The 19,451-nt window shown below is 36.8% G+C and overlaps 1 long non-coding RNA gene across 1 annotated transcript in view; it reads right to left on the reverse strand.

Moving 5' to 3' along the window:
- The window catches only part of LOC122116901, a 37,525-nt gene extending 18,655 nt beyond the window's left edge, over positions 1–18,870 (reverse strand). Inside the window, exons 1-2 of the long non-coding RNA XR_006149033.1 lie at positions 18,792–18,870; positions 17,206–17,308 (exon numbers count right to left, since the gene is read on the reverse strand). This is a non-coding gene — a long non-coding RNA (uncharacterized LOC122116901). The remainder of the gene's footprint in view (positions 1–17,205; positions 17,309–18,791) is intronic.
- Positions 18,871–19,451: the final 581 nt, after the last annotated feature.

Below are 19,451 nucleotides of genomic sequence, written 5' to 3' on the forward strand. Positions count from 1 at the left end.
ATAAAATCAGGAGAGATGGGAATCCCTTACCACGTTCTAAGAAAAATATGCTCTATTCTGGAGGGAAAGCATGGACAGGCTACAGGAAAGAACCAGCCCAGCTCTGACATCTTTTTACAAAATGCAGAGGAAAAAAAAATGGTAGCAGAACCCAGACAAAAGCATTTCTTCCAGACTAGAGCCAAATAACATCATTTTTGTTCCTCAGACCATGACAACCAGCCAATGACAGCACACAAGATAAATGCACACAGAACTCCTGACTGAACAAACTTGACCCAATAGTGAGGATTTTAAAATCTGGCCCTTTGATCCTTTATCCTAGTTAATTTATTAATGTCTCATATGGCTCATCAAAAGCCACTTTATTCAAGCAAACTACATAAAACATACCCTTTCTACACCTCTTTTGAAGAAACAGATATACAGAGAAATCAAATAGAAGTTGTATTCCTAAATATAGTGAGGCCAGGAAAGCTTTGAAGGGAAATTTGCAAGAAGGGTCAACACGGAGGAGTTGTATATGTGGATTCATTTACACACACTTTTGATGAAGCACAGCTAAAATATAAGAAAATTTTAGAAATTAAAGAAAAAGTTTTTCAAAAACAAAAATTTAAAATTCCCCCACTTAGTGATGTGAAGCTCTCGGGCTCAGCTGTATTTAAACTGTTGGGTGATCTGCTGAGCCTTTCCCTATTCTTACTCATATGAAATTTGACTCCCCCAAATAATAATGCATTGAATTTGAAAAAGAAACTTAAACAGTGTAATTCCTTAGACAGGCAAAATCATAGTTCAACCAAATAAATACCAGGAAACAGGAACTTGAAAAGAATGGATCAGGGTCAAGGAGAGAAGGGCAGAAGAATGAAGAGAAGAAGGAAGGTGGGAGGGATGCAGTAAAAATTCAATGTATATCCTACAAAATTAAGGACAGTGAAAGAAGGGTTGGGTTGGAAGGGATGAGTAAGAACATTAAAAGGACTGACATTGATCAAGGCACATTATACTCATAAACTGCTTTGTTGAATGGCAATTCTTTTGTACAACTACTTAAAATGATAAATGTATTTAAAAATAAATTTAAAGACATATCTAAAGTTTTTTTAAAATATGCTTTAACCAAAACAAATAGTGAAGCCTCCAAAGCAAGGTAAAAGTGAATATGAGCAATTAAAGTGAAAATTTTAGATTGGTTGAAAGTCAGTGTATCTTTAGAGGAAATAGCACTGAGCGCTCAGCTTTATGTATGATGAGCATTAAGTTTCTCCTCACTCTCCTTGGAACTATCTTTTAACACTCAGAGTCTTCTGTGTAGATTAAGTGTCATGAAAATTATGGAGAGGATGGAATTGTTGCTGCTGGTTGAGTAGGAAGAGAACCTCAGGGTGTCAGGATTTGAACATGGAGAAATGGGACACTCCAATCAAAAGAGATTATGCTTGAAGGTATGGTCCCTGGGACCATATGTTTTGAGGGAAACAGAAACAAAGATTTGCAAAGGAAATTGAGTTCAGGAATACTGAGCTAAGGCTGAGAATTTACCCCCAAGAATTGGAGTCAGGCTCATTTTTCTTTTTCTTTTTTTAATGTTCATTTTTTTTTTGGGGGGGGGGTCCAGTCATGGGGCCTGAACTCTGGGCCTGGGTGCTGTCCCTCAGGTCTTCAGCTCAAGGCTAGCACTCTACCACTTGAGCCACAGCGCTACTTCTGGCTTTTTTCTTTTTGCTTATGTGATGCTGAGGAATAGAACCCAGGGCTTCAGGCATGCAAGGCAAGCACTCTACCACTGAGCCACCTCAGGCTCATTTTTCATCAACTTGGTTCTAACATTAAAAACTTGAATTCTTTCTACTTCTCTGAGCTTAGTTTCTTTTGTATGAAATTCTAATTTTTTTATCCTTCCACCTCCTTTACTAAACTTAAACTTGTTCATATATTCTTACCTATTTCTCACCCAAATATCATTTTCTCAAGGAGGGATGTGCATGTGTGTGTGTGTGTGTGTGTGTGTGTGTGTGTGTGTGTGTGTGTGTGTGTATTTATGCCATATGTACCAATACAATACTGGGACTTGAACTAAGGCCTAGGTGCTATCCACTAGCTTTTTTGCATGAGGTGCTTTATCACTTGAGCCACAGCAACATGTAGTTTTGGGGTGGTTAACTGGGAATAAGAGTCTCTTGGACTTGTCTGCCCAAGCTTGGCTTTGAACCATGATCTTTAGATCTTAGTTTCTAGTAATAGCTAGGATCAAAGAGTGATCCACCAGCACTGCAACTGATCAAGTGAGAAGCCCTTTTTATTATTATTTGTAGCAGACTATAATTTTCCTGTGTAAGAAATACAAACTTTAACAATATAATCCTTTGTTCAATGATTATTCTCTGCTAGACACAAGACCTCATGAAGGCAAGATTTTTTAGAAATCTAATTTATTTCTTATTCACAGTGTCTACTAAACTATGTGAGAAATTAGTTTTAAATCAGTGTTTCTAGAACAAATTAAATAAACATGTAAAGATAGCAATACAATTACATAAAATCAGGGAAGATAAAAAGTTTTCATGATTCATTAAAGACCAGTGTAATGCATGTTATAGCATTTCACCACAGTTTAACTAAATACTAAAAAAATTCTCACATTCAAGCAAAATCAATTTCTACAATATACATTTGAGAAGATACTAAGAAAATAAATGGCCGCATATGGCTAAGAAAAAATGGCTGCATATATCAAGGACTTACTATGTGGTGGCTATATGTAACACCTCATATAGAGATGTCAGAGGAACTCATCACTGAGATTAACAAGGTAATGAGTATTGTGAATAATTAACTCTAATTTAATGTTTAAACATTATCTCTAATTTAGGATAGAAGTAATTACAGAGTGTTTCAGAAAACAGAGGGCATGGGAGAAACTTGTTCTGCATAAGGGCATCAAAGAGGGATTCAAAGAGATGGCATAAAGTGAGGGCCTGAAGTTTGGCTGGTAGCTTGGGACAGGGAGACATAATTAGAGTTATTAATAAAACTCTACGAAGCAGGTATGAAAGTTTCCAAGTTCTTGGTCATCTTTCAGGAATGAACACGTATTCTGCTGAAGGGGGAAGAGAATGGGGAAATAGTGTAAGACAAAGATGAAAAAATGAATTGGGGACTTTGAACTTAACCTTATTCTGTAAATAGTGTAGGAACCCCTAGAGCTGTTGTTGTTTTTAAGTGAAAGACTAGTTTCCATTCCCCCCCGTATATATATGTATATATATTATACTATATATAGTGTATACTATAGTATATATAGTATATATACTATATAGTATATATAATAAGTATATAGCATATAATAATATAGTATATAGTAACATAGCAATAATAATATAGTATATAATACACTATATTATATAATATATACTATATAACATAGTATATAAATCATACTATATTATATATACTACATATACTATATATAAAATATACTATATATACTATATAATATACTATACTATGTAGCATACTATATATAGTACATAACTATATATAGTATATATTATATACTATATTATATATAATATAGTATATTATATAGTATTTATATAGCATATTATATAGTATATATATACTATATGTAATATATACTATATTATATGTAATATAATATAATATATATACTATATAATACACTATACTATATAGCATACTATATATAGTACATAACTGTATATAGTATATGTATTATATAATATATTAGATGTAATATAGTATATTATATAGTACATATATAGTATAAAATATAGTATATTATATAGCATATAATATACTATATTATATATAATATAGTATAAGATATAATATATAGTATATATATAGCATATGTATAATATAGTATATTATACATAGTATACTATATACTATATAGTATATTATATAATATAGTATATAATATATATACTATATATAGTATATTATATAGTATATACTATGTAATATATATGATATACTTTGTAGCAGTCTAGGCTAATCTGAAATTCTTTCTCCTCTCAGCATTCTCATCCTGAATACTGGGGTTACAGGTGTTCATGTACCCAGTTTTATGTATTTGAGAAATTTGAGTGTATTTGAGAAATATGAGACATTGTGAAAAGTGAAAGCTTAAAAGAAGAGAATCTAATCAATGAGAGTCAGTCTGGTTAGCAACTATGGTGGGAATGTAGGCTGGGTGAATATCATGTGACCTTGCCTTTGAAAGATGGCTGATTCCAAACTGATGATTCACTCACATTCTTGTACAAATACTTTTGTACAGACACTTTTGACAATATTACCTGCAAAATCAAGGATAGGTACTTGGTTATATGTCCTCTCCTTTCCTTTAGTAGTATAGTCAAATTCACAACTGGGAGCAGTACTAGGGTTTGAACTCTGGACCTTGCAATCATTCAGCTTGCTTGAGCCATGCCTCCAGCCCTGGACATGCCAAGAACAAAACTGGGACCACTTTTAAGTATTATTGTATTACAGATAGCAATATCCATATGGCTAAATCAAAATACATGGAACTTTCTAATACTAGGACTGGGTAAGGCTTAAGCTTATGGCCTCCTACCCTCAGTAGGGTTTTTCCACTTAAGACTGACGACCATTTGAGCCATACCTCTGTCCACTTCCAGCATTTTGCTGGCTAATTGGGGATAATTGTTACACAGAATTTTCTGTGTTGGCTGGCTTTAAACCTTAATATAAAATCTCAGCCACCTGATTAGCTAGAGTTACAGGTGTGGACTACCAGCACTCAGTTAAAATATAGCTTTTAATTTTTTTTGTTTTTTTCTAAATGTTTTTTTCAAAAAAGGTATTTGACTTTATAAAACCACACAAGGGTTAATGAACTGCTTGATTTCCAAAGCTATAATCTCTAACACAAACTCTAATAACTACTTACTTAATTTAAAAAGAATTCAAACTCAGAGCTGGGAAGGTGGCTCAGTGGTAGCGCACTTGCCTTGCATGCTCGAGGCCCTGGGTTTGATTCCTTAGCACCACATAAGAAAAAAAAAAAAAAGCCGGAAGTGGTGCTGTGGCTCAAGTGGTAGAGTGCTAGTCTTGAGTTGAAGAGCTGAGGGACAGCGCCCAGGCCCAGAGTTCAGGCTCCATGACCGGACCCCCCCCCCCCCAAAAAAAAGAATTCAAACTCAATTTTAGGAGAGGTGGGGTTTTTTTGTTTTTGTTTTGTTGTCAGTTATGGGGCTTGAACTCAGGGCCTAGCACTCTACTACTTGAGCCACCCTGCCACTTCTGGTTTTCTGGTGGTTAACTGGAAATTAGTCTCCTTGAGGGCTGGGAACATGGCTTAATGGTAGAGTGCTTGCCTACCATTCATGAAGCCCCAGGTTCAATTCCTCAGCACCACATAAACAGAAAAAAGTCAGAAGTAGAGCTGTGGCTCAAGTGGTAGAGCACCAGCCTTGAGCCAAAAAAGCTCAGAGACAGTGCCCAGGCCTTAGTTCAAGTCCCATGATAGGCAAAAAAAAAAAGTCTCATGGACTTTCCTCATGGCTTTGAACTGCAGTCCTCAGATCTCAGCCTCCTAGGAGTACCTAGGATTACAGGCATGAGCCACCAGCACCTGATTTTCAGGAGACATTATAATTCAGTCAAACAGACAATTTTTTAACTGAACAACAGCTCCATACAGATGTCAACAATACAGGGAATTTCCATTATCACAGCAAGTTCTGTGGTATAATTCACCCCTAATTATGGCCAGTACTGAATGTTATTGGTCTTTCCACTTTCTGCAATAGTGTAAATTCAATAAGAACTAACTTTAATTCTCATTTCTTATTCAGATTCTAGAAGTTTTTCAAGTGCTAATATTGATTGTTTCTAGTCCTTCTTATGTTTTGAAGCTGCTCATATTCTTTCTACATTTTTCAATAGTCTAGTTTGACTTTATTATTAATATGTAAGACAAATGTTTGGCTGAATCAATGAGGGCAAAATTCAATTTTATAATATTATGGTAACATTATTTGCACATTAAAAGGGTTCTGAACTCATAGTGAGCAAGATCTGCATTTTCCTGCAAAGAAATTCCTCTTGATAAATTATAAATCACGTATCTATTCATCGTAACTATTTTTCCAAAATCCTAGTCTGTCAATGCTTGATAATAAGATTGTGATTTTGAACTGAAACTCACAAAACTACTTTTCTTGATAAAGAATTAAATACAACTGGTTTGTCTTCAATCATCCAACTTTTTGTTTTTAAAAGTGATGTACAGAGGGGTTACAGCTATATAGTCTAAGCAATGACTATATTTCTTTTTGAATAGTGTCACTCCCTTCTCTCCTTCTCTCGTAAATTTTCCCCTCCTGACTTCCCTCTCCTCAAAGTTGTATAGTTAATTTCCAACATAGTGTCTAGTAAGTTTTATTGCTGAGTTGGTTCACCCTGTGTCCCACCATTTCGTCTTTCCCCTCCCCAAATCAGATTAATTTATATACAAGAAAATGGATACAGAAATCAAAAACAGCAGCCCAAGGGAATAAATGAAAGAAAAAATGAACTACCAATGGTATAATTTTATGAAACCTTCCAACTTCCATTTCTTGTTCATCCCAATAAGCGTCATTTTACAATGTCTTATGCACATAGCTATTGAGCCCATGTGATTCTCTCCTAAGCATATTCTCCTTTGTTCTCACTGTTGTGAATGTTAAGATTGCAATAGTCCAACTTTATTTCCAGTTTTGCCTTGAAGATTTTACTGAGTAACAGACAACGTAAGTTTTCAAAAATACCAAAATAATGAGGAATGAAACCCTGTGGCCTTCACATTTTAAGTAGACGTGAATCTCTGTCTGCTGAAGATATAAAAGTATACGAAAAAATCAAATACAAATAAAGTTTCTAATACTCTGGTTTTGAAGATTATAGTTTAGTGCCAAGAATTTGGCCAGAAGATGAAAACCATAACAATTTCAACATTTCTAAAGCACTTCATAATTTCAAACATACCACATACATCATTCCCAGGGCATGAACAGATGAAAGACAATTAAGCATGGAGAAAGCTCATACATACAGGGTTGTTATGATTACAGAGGCACAAAACTTTTACTGGAAACTGACCTTAGCCAATGTGCAATGAGAGAGAGATTGGTTCTGATGGATTGGGAAGGCATTTAAAGAGTCTGTGCCACCCGAGACAGCAGGGAGCAGCTGAGAAAGTGATGTGGTCTGATGGTAGAAAGAGACCCAGAAGAAGCTGGAGAGTACACTTTAGGGAAATCCAGAGAGAAAAGATTTCATAGTAAGGTACAAATCAAGAAATGTAACACAAAATAGAACGTAACACATAGTACAAAACAAAAGTTATAAAGTTTTTTTGAATTTACTTTATTGTATTATAGAGGTAATGTACAGAGGGATTACAATTATGTGAGTCAGGTAATGAGTACATTTCCTTTCATACAGTGTCAACTGTTCCTTTGCTTTCTCGCATTCCATCCCTCTCATCGCCACCCACAAGTTGTTTCATTCAGTGTCCAGTAAGCTCCACTGCTGCACTTTTCCACCCTTTTTCTCTCAAGTTCTGTGGCATCCCCTACATCCTCCCAAAGGTAAAGAAGACAGAATCAACAAAAACTAAAAACTTAAAAAAAAAGAAAAATAATGTTTTGTTTCTTATGGCACTTAGGCATTGCACCTTTGTGTCTCTCTCCTAAGATTATACTCTTTGATCTCACTGCCTAGAATCCTGTATAATCTGTTATGCCCCAGTGCATTTTAGATCTAACTTCTGCATATTGGAAAGAACATGCATCACTTAACTCTATGAGCCTGGCTTACAGCACTTAACATGATTTGTTCTCGTTCTATCCATTTCCCTGAAAATGACATTTTATTCTTACTAATGGTTGTGTTAAATTCTGTGTGTATAGGTATCACCTTTTCTTTGATCCACTCATCTATTGTGGGGCATCTGGACTGTTTCTATATCTTGACTATTGTGAATAGTGCAGCAATGAACATGGATGTGCAGGGCTCGGAATGTGGCTTGGTGGCAGAGTGCTTGCCTCACATATATGAAGCCCTGGGTTGGATTCCTCAGTACCACCTACTATACAGAAAAAGCCAGAAGTGGCACTATGGCTTGAGTGGTAGCTAGCCTTGAGCATAGAGAGGCTCAGAGACAGTGCCCAGGCCCTGAGTTCAAGCCCCAGGACTGACAGAAGGAGGAGGAGGAGGGGGGGGAAGAGGAGGAGGAGGAGGAGGAGGTATCCATATAGGGAAGGTCTATGCTTAGTTTTTTGAGAAACTTCCAGACTGCTTTCCACAGTGGTTCTATTAGTTTACAATACAATCAACAGTTCAGCAGGGTTCCTTTTTCCCAATCTCCCTACCAACATTTTTAGCATATTAAAACTGGTTTTTAGACTTCTGGCCTAATGTACAGTAATCCCAAGTTAGATCTGGTAACTTGCCCCCATATAACCAATAAAAACAGTGAAGAACAGTGAGGGAAGTTTTATTCCATGGCAGCCATGGAATAAATGAAGACAGCACTTCAATATATTTCCTGCCATGCTGAGAGTTTCAGGTATCAGCTTTAGGTAAAACAGGAGAATTGTGGGAAGGGGATAAGAAGGATATGCAGGTTAACTCAATCTCAGATCACAGGTATGGCCTGATTGGCCATTAACTCAATCTTTGACCCGGGGAGACATTTCAGAGAAGTTGTTATCACTTTATTACTGGAGAACAGGAACAAGGTGGTTTCTTTTGCTTGGGCTATTTGCATTAAGTTAATAGTAAGAAGAGATAGCTTGTTTGAGGAGTATGTGCCTTCCACACAGCATGGTTATCAAGGAATCTGGTCTTTCTTGAGGCCCATGATGTTTGTAAAGCTGACCACAGCAGAGAATAGCTCTGATCAAAGGGCACAGATTGAAAGCTGAGGGACTTTCAGCTAACTTACCAAACCCAGAAAAGCATCTTCAAAGATAACAGTGTGAGTGATTGGCAGTAGTAATCTAGTTATACTAGGTAGCCACAATTAATCTTCACAATATTAAAAAAAAATATTTATTAGCTTTCCCATCCCCCAAAATTTGCTCAGATAGATATTATAAATTGCCAAAAATCTGAATCTAAACAGACCCATGAGTCTGATCCAAATCATTGAACTTGAAATTCATATGCTCAGAACCTGGAATATCCAGCACGTAGAAACCCTGAGGTTCTGTCTATACCCTAAGGCACATTGAAATGCCTGACAAAAATGAGTGTTATTGTACTAATGTTGTAGTGTCACTGCAAGAATTCAAAGGCATGTACATTCCAAGTAGTTGGCTTATAGGAGGAGCACAGAGCAAAAGGTATTAGTATAGTTATTTCTGCTAGGATTTGCCTGTGGAGTAGAGTTCTTGGGAAATGTCTCTTGAACTCATTCTAAATTTCCTCTTATCATTCTCAATGACTTATACAAAGACAGTAACAAATAATTAGGTTATCAACTTAGACATAGTAGCAAATAATTAGGTTATAGGTCCATTAACTGATATAGAGTAGATATATCCTACATGCTCAACTAGAGAGAAGTAATTATGCATATCTCTGGGTTTCTCTTTGATAACATACTCAATACAGATGTTAGGTAATATAACATTCAGCAAATAAGTAGTATGAGTTCTATGAAAACATGCACATACGTGCACACAGATAAAATGTGTTAGTTCTGTGAAAACAGGGACATGAGTTTGTATGTGAGGAGCATTGGTCACTAGCATTAGGAAATTTCATTGAACATGGCTCAGCAGGTAATGCAAAGGAACTTGGTGACCCTGAAATGGTCTTAGGAGTGTTGGCATAAATTTTAAATATGAGTAGAACAGTTGGGAAAGGGTAGAGAGCTCAGCATAGTTAATCAGAGACTAGGACAGTCACAGGTGAACTCAGTAGTAGTCAGCCAGGACAGAGTAGCCACAGGTGGTCTGTCAGCTCATTGTCTCAAGATCAGACAGATGGGGCCTTGTTACAATGGAAATCCTGGCAGCACCTTCCTGAATTCCAAGTAAAATGCCTGCTACAATGATATACATAGATCATCATCCTAGGATATTCAGGTAGTGTCCTGTTATGATAAGAGGAACACATTGTTTTGACTTTTTCACAAGGGTTTATTCATTGATCCTTTCCTTCCTGAAATCCCAAGGTGTCTGAAGAAGAGGGAGTCTCAAAGGAAAGAAAATCAAAATAGAAGAAAATAATAAACTGTAGGGATCTGTACTTTCCTTCAAGCAATTCAGATGATAAAAATCATAACTTTCTAGAATATTAGAAGTAGTTCCCTTTTAGAGCCTTGAGGTGTAGAGATCACAGCACCAGCCCTTATGCCTACCTCAAAGCAACCATTGTGAAGAATTTGCAGATGATCTGAGACTATTTATACATATTTTTACACCAGACCACTCTTTTTCCTATCATGAATTTTTTGTTTTGTTTTGCTTTGCTTTTAGGTCATTGGGCTTGAACGTAGGGCCTGGGTACTGTCTTTGAGTTTTTTTTTGCTCAAGGATAGCTTGCTCTCACTTTCAGCCACAGTGCCGCTTCCAGTTCTCTGGTGGTTAATTGGAGATAAGAATCTCACAGACTTTGTTGCCCAGGTTGCCTTTGAATCATGATCCTCAGATAGTTTCCTGAGTAGCTAGGATTACAGGCTTGAGCCACCAGTATCCAGCCTATTCTGCATTTTTTTTGAAAAAATTAATAAAATTGACAGACCACGTGTGAGATTAACAAAAAAAGAAGAGAGGAAATTCAAATAAAAAGATAGGGATGTCACAGGAAACATTATAACAAACATCCAAGGAATCCAAATGATTATAAATGAGTACTTTCTTTTTTTTTATTGTAAAGATACTATACAGAGGGTTACAGTGACATGAGTGAGGTAATGAGTACACTTCCTCTTGAACATTGTTACCCCCTCCATTGTTTTCCCCCTACCATCCCTTCCCTCCCTACCTTCCCCGAGGTTCTTTTTTTTTTTTTTTGATTGTGATTAAGTGATTACATAATTTCTGGAATTTCACAGTATTGTGGAATAATGATGCTCATTTAAAGTCACAAGTTCATTCTAACTTTCCTGGAGCAAATTGTCTATCACAGTCTATAACATATAACGGTGTTCACATGTTATACACCATACATGTGATCAGCAGCATGGGGATATTTAGTAGTGGTTCGACCAGATGAGTGGGAGTTCTTTGTTTCTTAAGTCCTGTTAGTTTTGTCGTATCACCTAACATTTTGGATTTAGCATCCACTTATCAGGGAGACCATGTACCGTTTGTCTCTTCTCTCTTGGCTTACCTCGCTCAACATGATTCCTTCTAGCTCCATCCATTTCCCTGCAAATGCCATTATTTTGTCATTTCTAATGGCTGCATCTATTCTGCATTTTTGCATAGCAATATATTTGCCTGTATTTAATGCTCTTTTATTTTTGACATCTTCATAAATATTCCATTGGATGAATTTCCATTAATTTTCTTTATATTATTCACCATTCATTATTTCAAGCAGTCCTGTAATGAACCGTAATCCACAGTGTTTCACTTACAGAGTCAAAGTACTTACATAAATTTACAAGTTTGGGGCTGGGAAGGTGGCTCAGCGGTCTAGCCTTTGCCTTTCATGCATGAGGCACTGGGTTCAATTCCTCAGCACCACATAAGCAAAAAAGAAAAAAGCCGGAAGTGGCACTGTGGCTCAAGTGGTAGAGTGCTAGCCTTGAGCTGAAGAGCTAAGGGACAGCGCTCAGGCCCAGAGTTCAGGCCCCACGACTGGACACACACACACACACACACAAAATAAATAAATAAAATAAATTTACAAGTTTGATGAATATCAATATCAATATCAATCAAATTGCTCTTCAAGAAAAGCTATGTCCATCATTGTCCTCATCAATAGTACATCAAAATGCTTAATTCTCAAAAATCTTCCCCCAATTGGATATTGATCCCGATATCACATATTTATCAATTTTATATGTTAAGTGAATATATGTGCACTTTGAATTATTGATCAGACTCAAAATATTTTAATTCATTTAAGCTGCCAAATTTTATCCTTGATTAATTTTTGTGTTGGGCTCTTTTTTTATTATTAGTGAAGAGTATGCATTTGTTCCAATGAAAGATTGAAATGAAATTGCTAGTCTTGTGAAATCTCATTCTTGTCCTTGGGAAAAAGAAATCACATCTGTATACAGAACTAAAGCCCTGAGGGAAAGAGAGAGGATGAGAATTCATATTTGACAACAGCTAGAACTGGCCTTGTCCCTTTTCCTTTCTTCAAAGCAGAGAAAGCTCTGGGGGTGGGGATGGCCAGGAGAAAAAAAAACAACCAGCAAAAAGCCAAAAGTGGAAATATGGCTCAAGTGATATAGAGTTGATATAGCCAGAAATATGGCTCAAGTGGTATATAGTTGATATATCCTACATGCTCAACTAGAGAGAAGTAATTATGCATATCTCTTGGCTTCTCTTTGATAACATACTCAATACAGATGTTAGGTAATATAACATTCAGCAAATAAATAGTATAAGTTCTATGAAAACATGCATATACATGCACACAGATAAAATTTGTTAGTTCTGTAAAAACAGAACACCCTTGAGCAAAAACATTAAGAAACAGTGCCCAATTAAAGCCTCAGAATCCATACTTTTTTTTTTTTTAATCAAGCATCTTCAGCAAAACAGGACTGACAAAGTTTATCTAAACTTTGGGAAAGACAATTTCAAAAGCTACATCAGCTACTCAACTTAAAGAAACACACTCTAATTTATACATTCGAAAAGTTAATTGCTGGTTAATGGAAAAGATGATTATTCTTTTCTTCAGTGGATATTAATTACTGATGCTGGTGATAGATGGGGTGAGAAGGTGGACCAGAATGGACGCACACATGGGTTTGGGGAACATGTTAGAATATGAAGATAAGAATATAAAGGACTGGTGGTATGTGTTTGGGTTATTATTTAGCAAACATAACAATGATTATTTGTCAGAGTATTCTTTTACCTGGTTGGTTTCTCATTACAAATCACTTAGAAAAGTTAATAACTGAAAACAGTTCCTGCATTGTTCATCTCTTTGCTGACCAGTTTTCTTTTAGTTCAACCTCTTTAATCTGAGAGATGATGAAATCTGGATTCAATAAGCCAATACTTGGATTGATTTTTTGTCAGTTGTGGAGCTTGAACTCAGGGCCTGGGCACCGTCCCTGATCCTCTCTGTGTTCAAGGCTAGCACTCTACCACTTGAGCCACAGTGCCACTTCTAGCTTCTGAATGTTTAGTTGAGATAAGAGTTTCATAAGGAGGGGCTGGGAAGGTGGCTCAGTGGTAGAGCACTTGCCTTGCATGCATGAGGCCCTGGGTTTGATTCCTCAGCACCACATAAGCAAAAAGAAAAAGCTGGAAGTGGCACTGTGGCTCAAGTGGTAGAGTGCTAGCCTTGAGCTGAAGAGCTGAGGGACAGCACCCAGGCCCAGAGTTCAGGCCCCACGACCGGACACCCCCCCCCCCCAAAGGGGGGGACTCTTCTGCCCGGGCTGGCTTCCAGTCATGATCCTCAAATCTCAGCCTCCTGAGTAGCTATGATTATATGTGTGAGCCAATGGTGTCCAGCTAGGCAGATACTTTTGATAGCAATATTAATCCATGTAACTCTACTGGCTTGTTACAAAACCAATAAATGAAGAAATAAGTCTATTTCTGTTTCTAAAAATGCTAAATAGTTCAAAATAATGCAAAATAAATTTCTAAATTTAAAATGGCTATTTCCAGATATCAAAGCTAAGAGAGTAAGCATAGTCAAATTCTCAACTTTTAGAAATTAAAAATAATCTTTTCCTACAGAACATTTTGTTCCTTTCTTTCAAACCCTTCATTGGTACAAAAGGGAAGAAAAGGGAAGGGGAAGGGAAAGGAAAAGGGAAAGGAAGAAAAGAGGAATAGAGGAAGGGCAAAAGAAAGGCTAAGCGAGGAAGAAAGTACAGTGTAAGTGACTACCCACTTGGCAGGGCAAGTGTATTCTGCCAGAGTGTGTGAATACTTGATTAATAGCTATAGAAATCATTTCTGTATCTCATGGGGCCACACCCACGTTGGTCTAGAATTCCTTTACATTATTTCTGCATCTTCCACCTCTGTATCCACTTAACTCCTTTCACCACTGTACTCCTCTATAAGCTGTAGGAGCCATGTAGACACTAGTTGCTCCTCTTTTGAAATAAAAAAGTGTTGAAAATGACAATCCACAAAAGGTAACAGCTCTTATCTTGTGGATTTGTGAGATTATTCATCTTCTTACTCAGGCTTTCCCTGGGGAGTGAACTTCTGTGTTATGGGGCTTCTAAGGCCTGCAAAATCATTTGGTCTGACCCTGCCACATCAACTGCAGACAAAACTTGAAATTCACTTAATCTAGGCTCAGGAATAATGTTAGAACCAAATGGCCCTTGGAAGAAAAGACGCTGCCTACCTGGTCTAGAGATGTTTGTTGATGGCTTTTTTTTTTTGAGTTGTTAATATTTCACAGGTGGCTAGCAGCTGGTGGCTCATACCTGTGATTGTAGTTACTCAGAAGGCTGAGATTTAAAGATTGCAGTTCCAAGCCAGCCCAGGCAAGAAAGTCTGTGAGACTCTTATTTCCAATGAAGTACCAGAAAACTGGAAATGGAGCTGTGGCTCAAGTGGTAGAGCTTTTGCCTTGAGCAAAAGAGCTCAGGGACAGTACCCAAGCCCTGAGTTCAAGCCCTACAACCAACAAGAACAACAACAACAACAAAAGTTCACAAGAGACAACCTACAGTGGGACAATAGTGGGTCATGATAATGTTGATTTTTCAGGTCTTAGGATATAGGAGTCTTTTGCTTTATTTTTGTACAACATTTAAAAAAAATGTAGTACTTATTGTGTGGTGTGCCAGCATTTGGACTCAAACTTGGGTTTCGTGCTCTTGTTTGGCTTTTCACTCAAGATTGGTGCTCTACCATTTGACCACAGTTCCACTACCAGCTTTTTGCTGGTTAATAAGAAATCAGAGTCTCATGGACTTTTCTACACAGGCTGGTTTTGTACTATGATCCTTAGATCTCAGTCTCCTGAGTAACTAGGATTACAAGTGTGAGCCCCCAGCACCTGAAAAAGAAAGTGGTACTTATAACACATGGCATACTGAAGCAGCAGGGGACATCAATCTGTGAATATGAAGGCTGCATAGCTACTTAAAAAATTCTGACTGCCTATGAAATGGGTAGCTTGCATTTGAATCAGGAACACTTTGATTCAATAAAAAGTAATTGAAGGCTATTCTAAATCTGTGTTTGATTGGTTATACTTCCCCATCAGACCCAACAGGTAGAATTGTGCTCAGAGAAAGACAAATCAGTGAATTAAATAAATGGGGTTATCCACATGGTGAGGGGAGATGGTATGGCAATTGTACAGTCAGTAGTCGTACAGGAGAAGAATGAGGACTGACATATATTTGGTACCACAGGGAGACTTTTCTTAATAATCCAAAGGAATTAATAATTGTCAAAGGGAAATTTCAGACATCAATGATCAACTAGTTGGGATATTGCTACCACCACAGAATTATCATTTCTTGTCAAAGTAAAAATGTTACCAATGAAGTACGAATTTTCATGCTTCTTTGGCTAATTTTTCCCATCGTAAACACCCTAAGTAAAACTGATTCCCCCTCTTCCTCCTTCCCTCCCTCTGTTTTCTGAAACCCATGATCATCAAAGACTAGCTGTGGATGGAGTTAGGAGAGATGGGGGAAAGATGGAAGGAATGATCAAAATGCATTATACTCAAACTGGCATGTTGAATTGAAACCCCTTCGTACAACTACTTAAACATATTTGTACAACTAGTTAAAGATAATAAGAAGTTAGCTATTAGCTCATTCCATCAGATTAGCCTTCCTTTACATTCAGTAGAATAGGGGAGTTAATGATTCCTCTACTCTGCTTTCTGTATTTATAACTCACAGCCTAGTTTATCATCTCTTGCATATGAATTGCCACTCAGTTTAACAGTGAATCTTTACTTTTCTAATACACAGGTTAAAACTTGCCTAGTATTTTCACATACAATTGTATTCACATACAATCCAAACAGCTCATAAAGTGAGAATTATCTTTGAAAACAGGAATACCTAAACTCCAGAGAAATTCCCCAAAATAACACTCTGAATGAGCAGCTGCCAAGTTATATCTTCTAATAACAATGTCTCTCCCACAATGTAATTATGAGCTCACATCATTATCTTGACTGAAATTGTTTAAGTGTTTAACAATATTGGGGGAGAGTTCATACCAAAATAAATCACCCATCAATTAAGTATTTGTGCATTTCCAATTTTTTACAATCACTGTGTTACTGTGTACACATACACTGAGATGTTTTCCAATAAATTGTCAGGGAGTCTGGACCTTTAGAAAAAAGGAACTTTTTTTGTTGTTGTTGGTCACGGGCTTGGGTGCTGTCCCTGAGCTCTTCAGCTCAAGGCTAGCACTCTACCACTTGAGCCACAGCGCCACTTCGGGCTTTTTCTGCTTATGTGGTGCTGAGGAATTGACCCAGGGCCTCATGCATGCAAGGCAAGAGCTCTACCACTGAGCCACCTTCCCAGCCCCAGAAAAAAAGGAACTTATGAGAACAATTTTACATAATGGAAAAACTTTAACCCCAGTACACTTAGCTGTAGAGTCCACATGCTTATCTAAACAGAAAGAATAAAATTACATTGTTGTCACTCAAAATAATGTCAGAAAGAAACCACCACAATTTCTCATCTTATCATCAGATTTGAACCCATAGTCTTCATGTAAAATCGTACAATGGAAATCACTTAGGGTCTGAATGGAGAAAATAATAAACTGTATACCTGTAAGCCTCCCTTACCTATTCTTCAATGTACAATGTTTGTAGAGATTTTTACTTACTAAAATTTAGAAACACGTTTCTCCAAAACAATTCTCTTTTGGTTCCAGAAATATTCGGTGGAATTAACACAGTCATAGGTTCAAACTATTTAAATTTTCCTTTATAGTATTTTATAAACATCAGTCTGCCCACAGGTAATGGTATTAGATCACTTACCTTGATTAATTGGACTATCTACTTTGAAGATTATAGCTGGCTAAATTCCTTCAAAGAGAATAATTTGAATGCTCATTGTACTCCTTTGTAGTTCTTTTTACTCCTGCAAGAGGAATGATTAAATCCTATAATTGAAAGTAGAACAGACTTCAGATAAATGTGCCCTGACCTGTCATTTAATGGAAACTGGCCCAGAGAAGTTGCTCCATCTAGTTAGTGTGGAAACCCCCCTAGATTGGCTAACACTGTGGGTGATAGGAAAGAGGAGTATGAATCATTCTGTAGTCAGCTTTTCATTTCTACACTATTATGGATATTGAGTATTTGTTACAGTAATCCTTGCTAAAACCAACATTAAGAATTACTACTAATAAAAACATTAAAAAGTTATTTAAAACCTGAAAAAAAAAAGACTTTGGAGAGACAATTCTCCATGGCATTTCTCTGCCCCCATGTTCCCACAGCAGAGCCTTTTTGGAAGTTATAGAGTCCACTTGGACAAAGGACAGATTTATTTGTTGACTGGGATAATAAATGTGAAATGATTCTCTTTTCTTTCTTGAGCTATTTCAGGGTAATAGGAATAGTATGCTTTTCCAGAGAAGAGCAGAACAGAAAACAATTTAGAATATTGGGGTTAGGTCTTTAGATCAGTAGTCAGAAGGCTTGTGTAGTAAGTACAAGGCCGTGAATTTTGTCCTTAGCAGAAAAAAAAGAGGAGGTAGAAAGGAGGAAGGGAAAAGGGGAAGAATCAGCAGGGGAGGGGAAAAATCTGGATATCCTCAGTGGTGAGTTCCTCAGTTTTGTTAGTCAACTTCTTATCAGTATCAAATGCTTGAGAAAATCCACTTTTCAAGAGTAAAGATTTAATGTGGCTCACAGTTTTTCTTTTTCTCTTAAAAAATTTTATTAAAATTTTATTGTTAAGGTGATATACAGAGGGGTTACAGTTACATAATTAAGGTAGTGCATACATGTTTTGTTGAACTTGCTACGCCCTCCCTCATTTTCTCCCGCTTTGCCTCCCCTCAACTCCCCCCAAGTTGTACAGATCATTTCCAACCTATTGTCTAAGATACGGAACCAGCCCAGATGCCTCTCTGTAGATGAATGGATCAAGAAAATGTAATTCTATGCTTCCATTGGAAAGAATGACACCACCCTATTTGTAAGGAAAATGGAAAGACTTGGAAAAAATCATATTAAGTGAAGTAAGCCAGACTCCAAGAAACATAGGTCCTATGGTTTCCTTCATTTGTAATAAGTAGTATATGTCTAGGATTGTCCTAGCCGAGAAGCAGAATAGCTCAATAGCTAATGTACCTATGACCATATAAAATGATGCTAAGCAAAATGAACTCGAAGACATGGAAACTAGAGGTTTTACTTTGTTGTTTCTAATGTACTATGTGATTTCTTTTTTCTTTTGTGTTTTTCCCTCTATGTGTTATCCCTTGTTGTCACTGTATTCGATTTTGGTACCCTGGGTATTTTATCTATGTTTATCTGAATTAGGGAAGGGAAGGGGAACAACAAAATGGTGAGACAAAGGACAAACGGGGAGTTGATGCAACCACAATACTCACAAGACAATATGTTGGCTCACAGTTTTAAAGATTTCTTTCCATTGTGGATAGGTCCTGTTGCTTTGAGTCTGTGGTGAGGCAGAAAGTCATGGTCACTTCATAGAGTCTGGAAGGAAGAGGGTGGAGCTTGAGTCCTGCTATCCTCCAAGGCCCTAGGAGAGACTGGAAGATTAGGCCCCACCTCTTAAAGGGTCCACAGACTTCCAGGAGTGTCAGTCAGGGACCAGACCATTACCACATGGGCATTTAGTTGATATTCCAGATATGACTGTTCCATAATTGTAACATACATCTTCAATGTGATTATTCACCTGAATCTACCTCCAAGAGCCCCATTTCATTCTTTTAGTATTATAAAATAAGTTATTATAAATATTCCCTGTATTATTATGAACTCCATATATGGGCTTTTATTAGTTATATATTTCCTCAATTACCCAAATTGCTTTTATTCATTCTTATATAAACAGTTTTTCCCCTTATTTTTTCCTACTACAAATTTGTATTAATGAGTATCTTTGATCCTGTTTTCTGAATTTCATTTGGTTTTTAATAAGATACACATGCAGATGTGATTTGTGTCAAAGGCAAGAAATATTTTTGAGGCTCTTATTTCATATTGCCAAAGTGCTTTCCAAATTGTTTCAACCAAGTTATATT

Source organism: Dipodomys spectabilis, unplaced genomic scaffold, assembly GCF_019054845.1.
Source record: "Dipodomys spectabilis isolate Male_0828 unplaced genomic scaffold, ASM1905484v1 ptg000003l, whole genome shotgun sequence".
In the NCBI taxonomy this organism is placed as follows: domain Eukaryota; kingdom Metazoa; phylum Chordata; class Mammalia; order Rodentia; family Heteromyidae; genus Dipodomys; species Dipodomys spectabilis.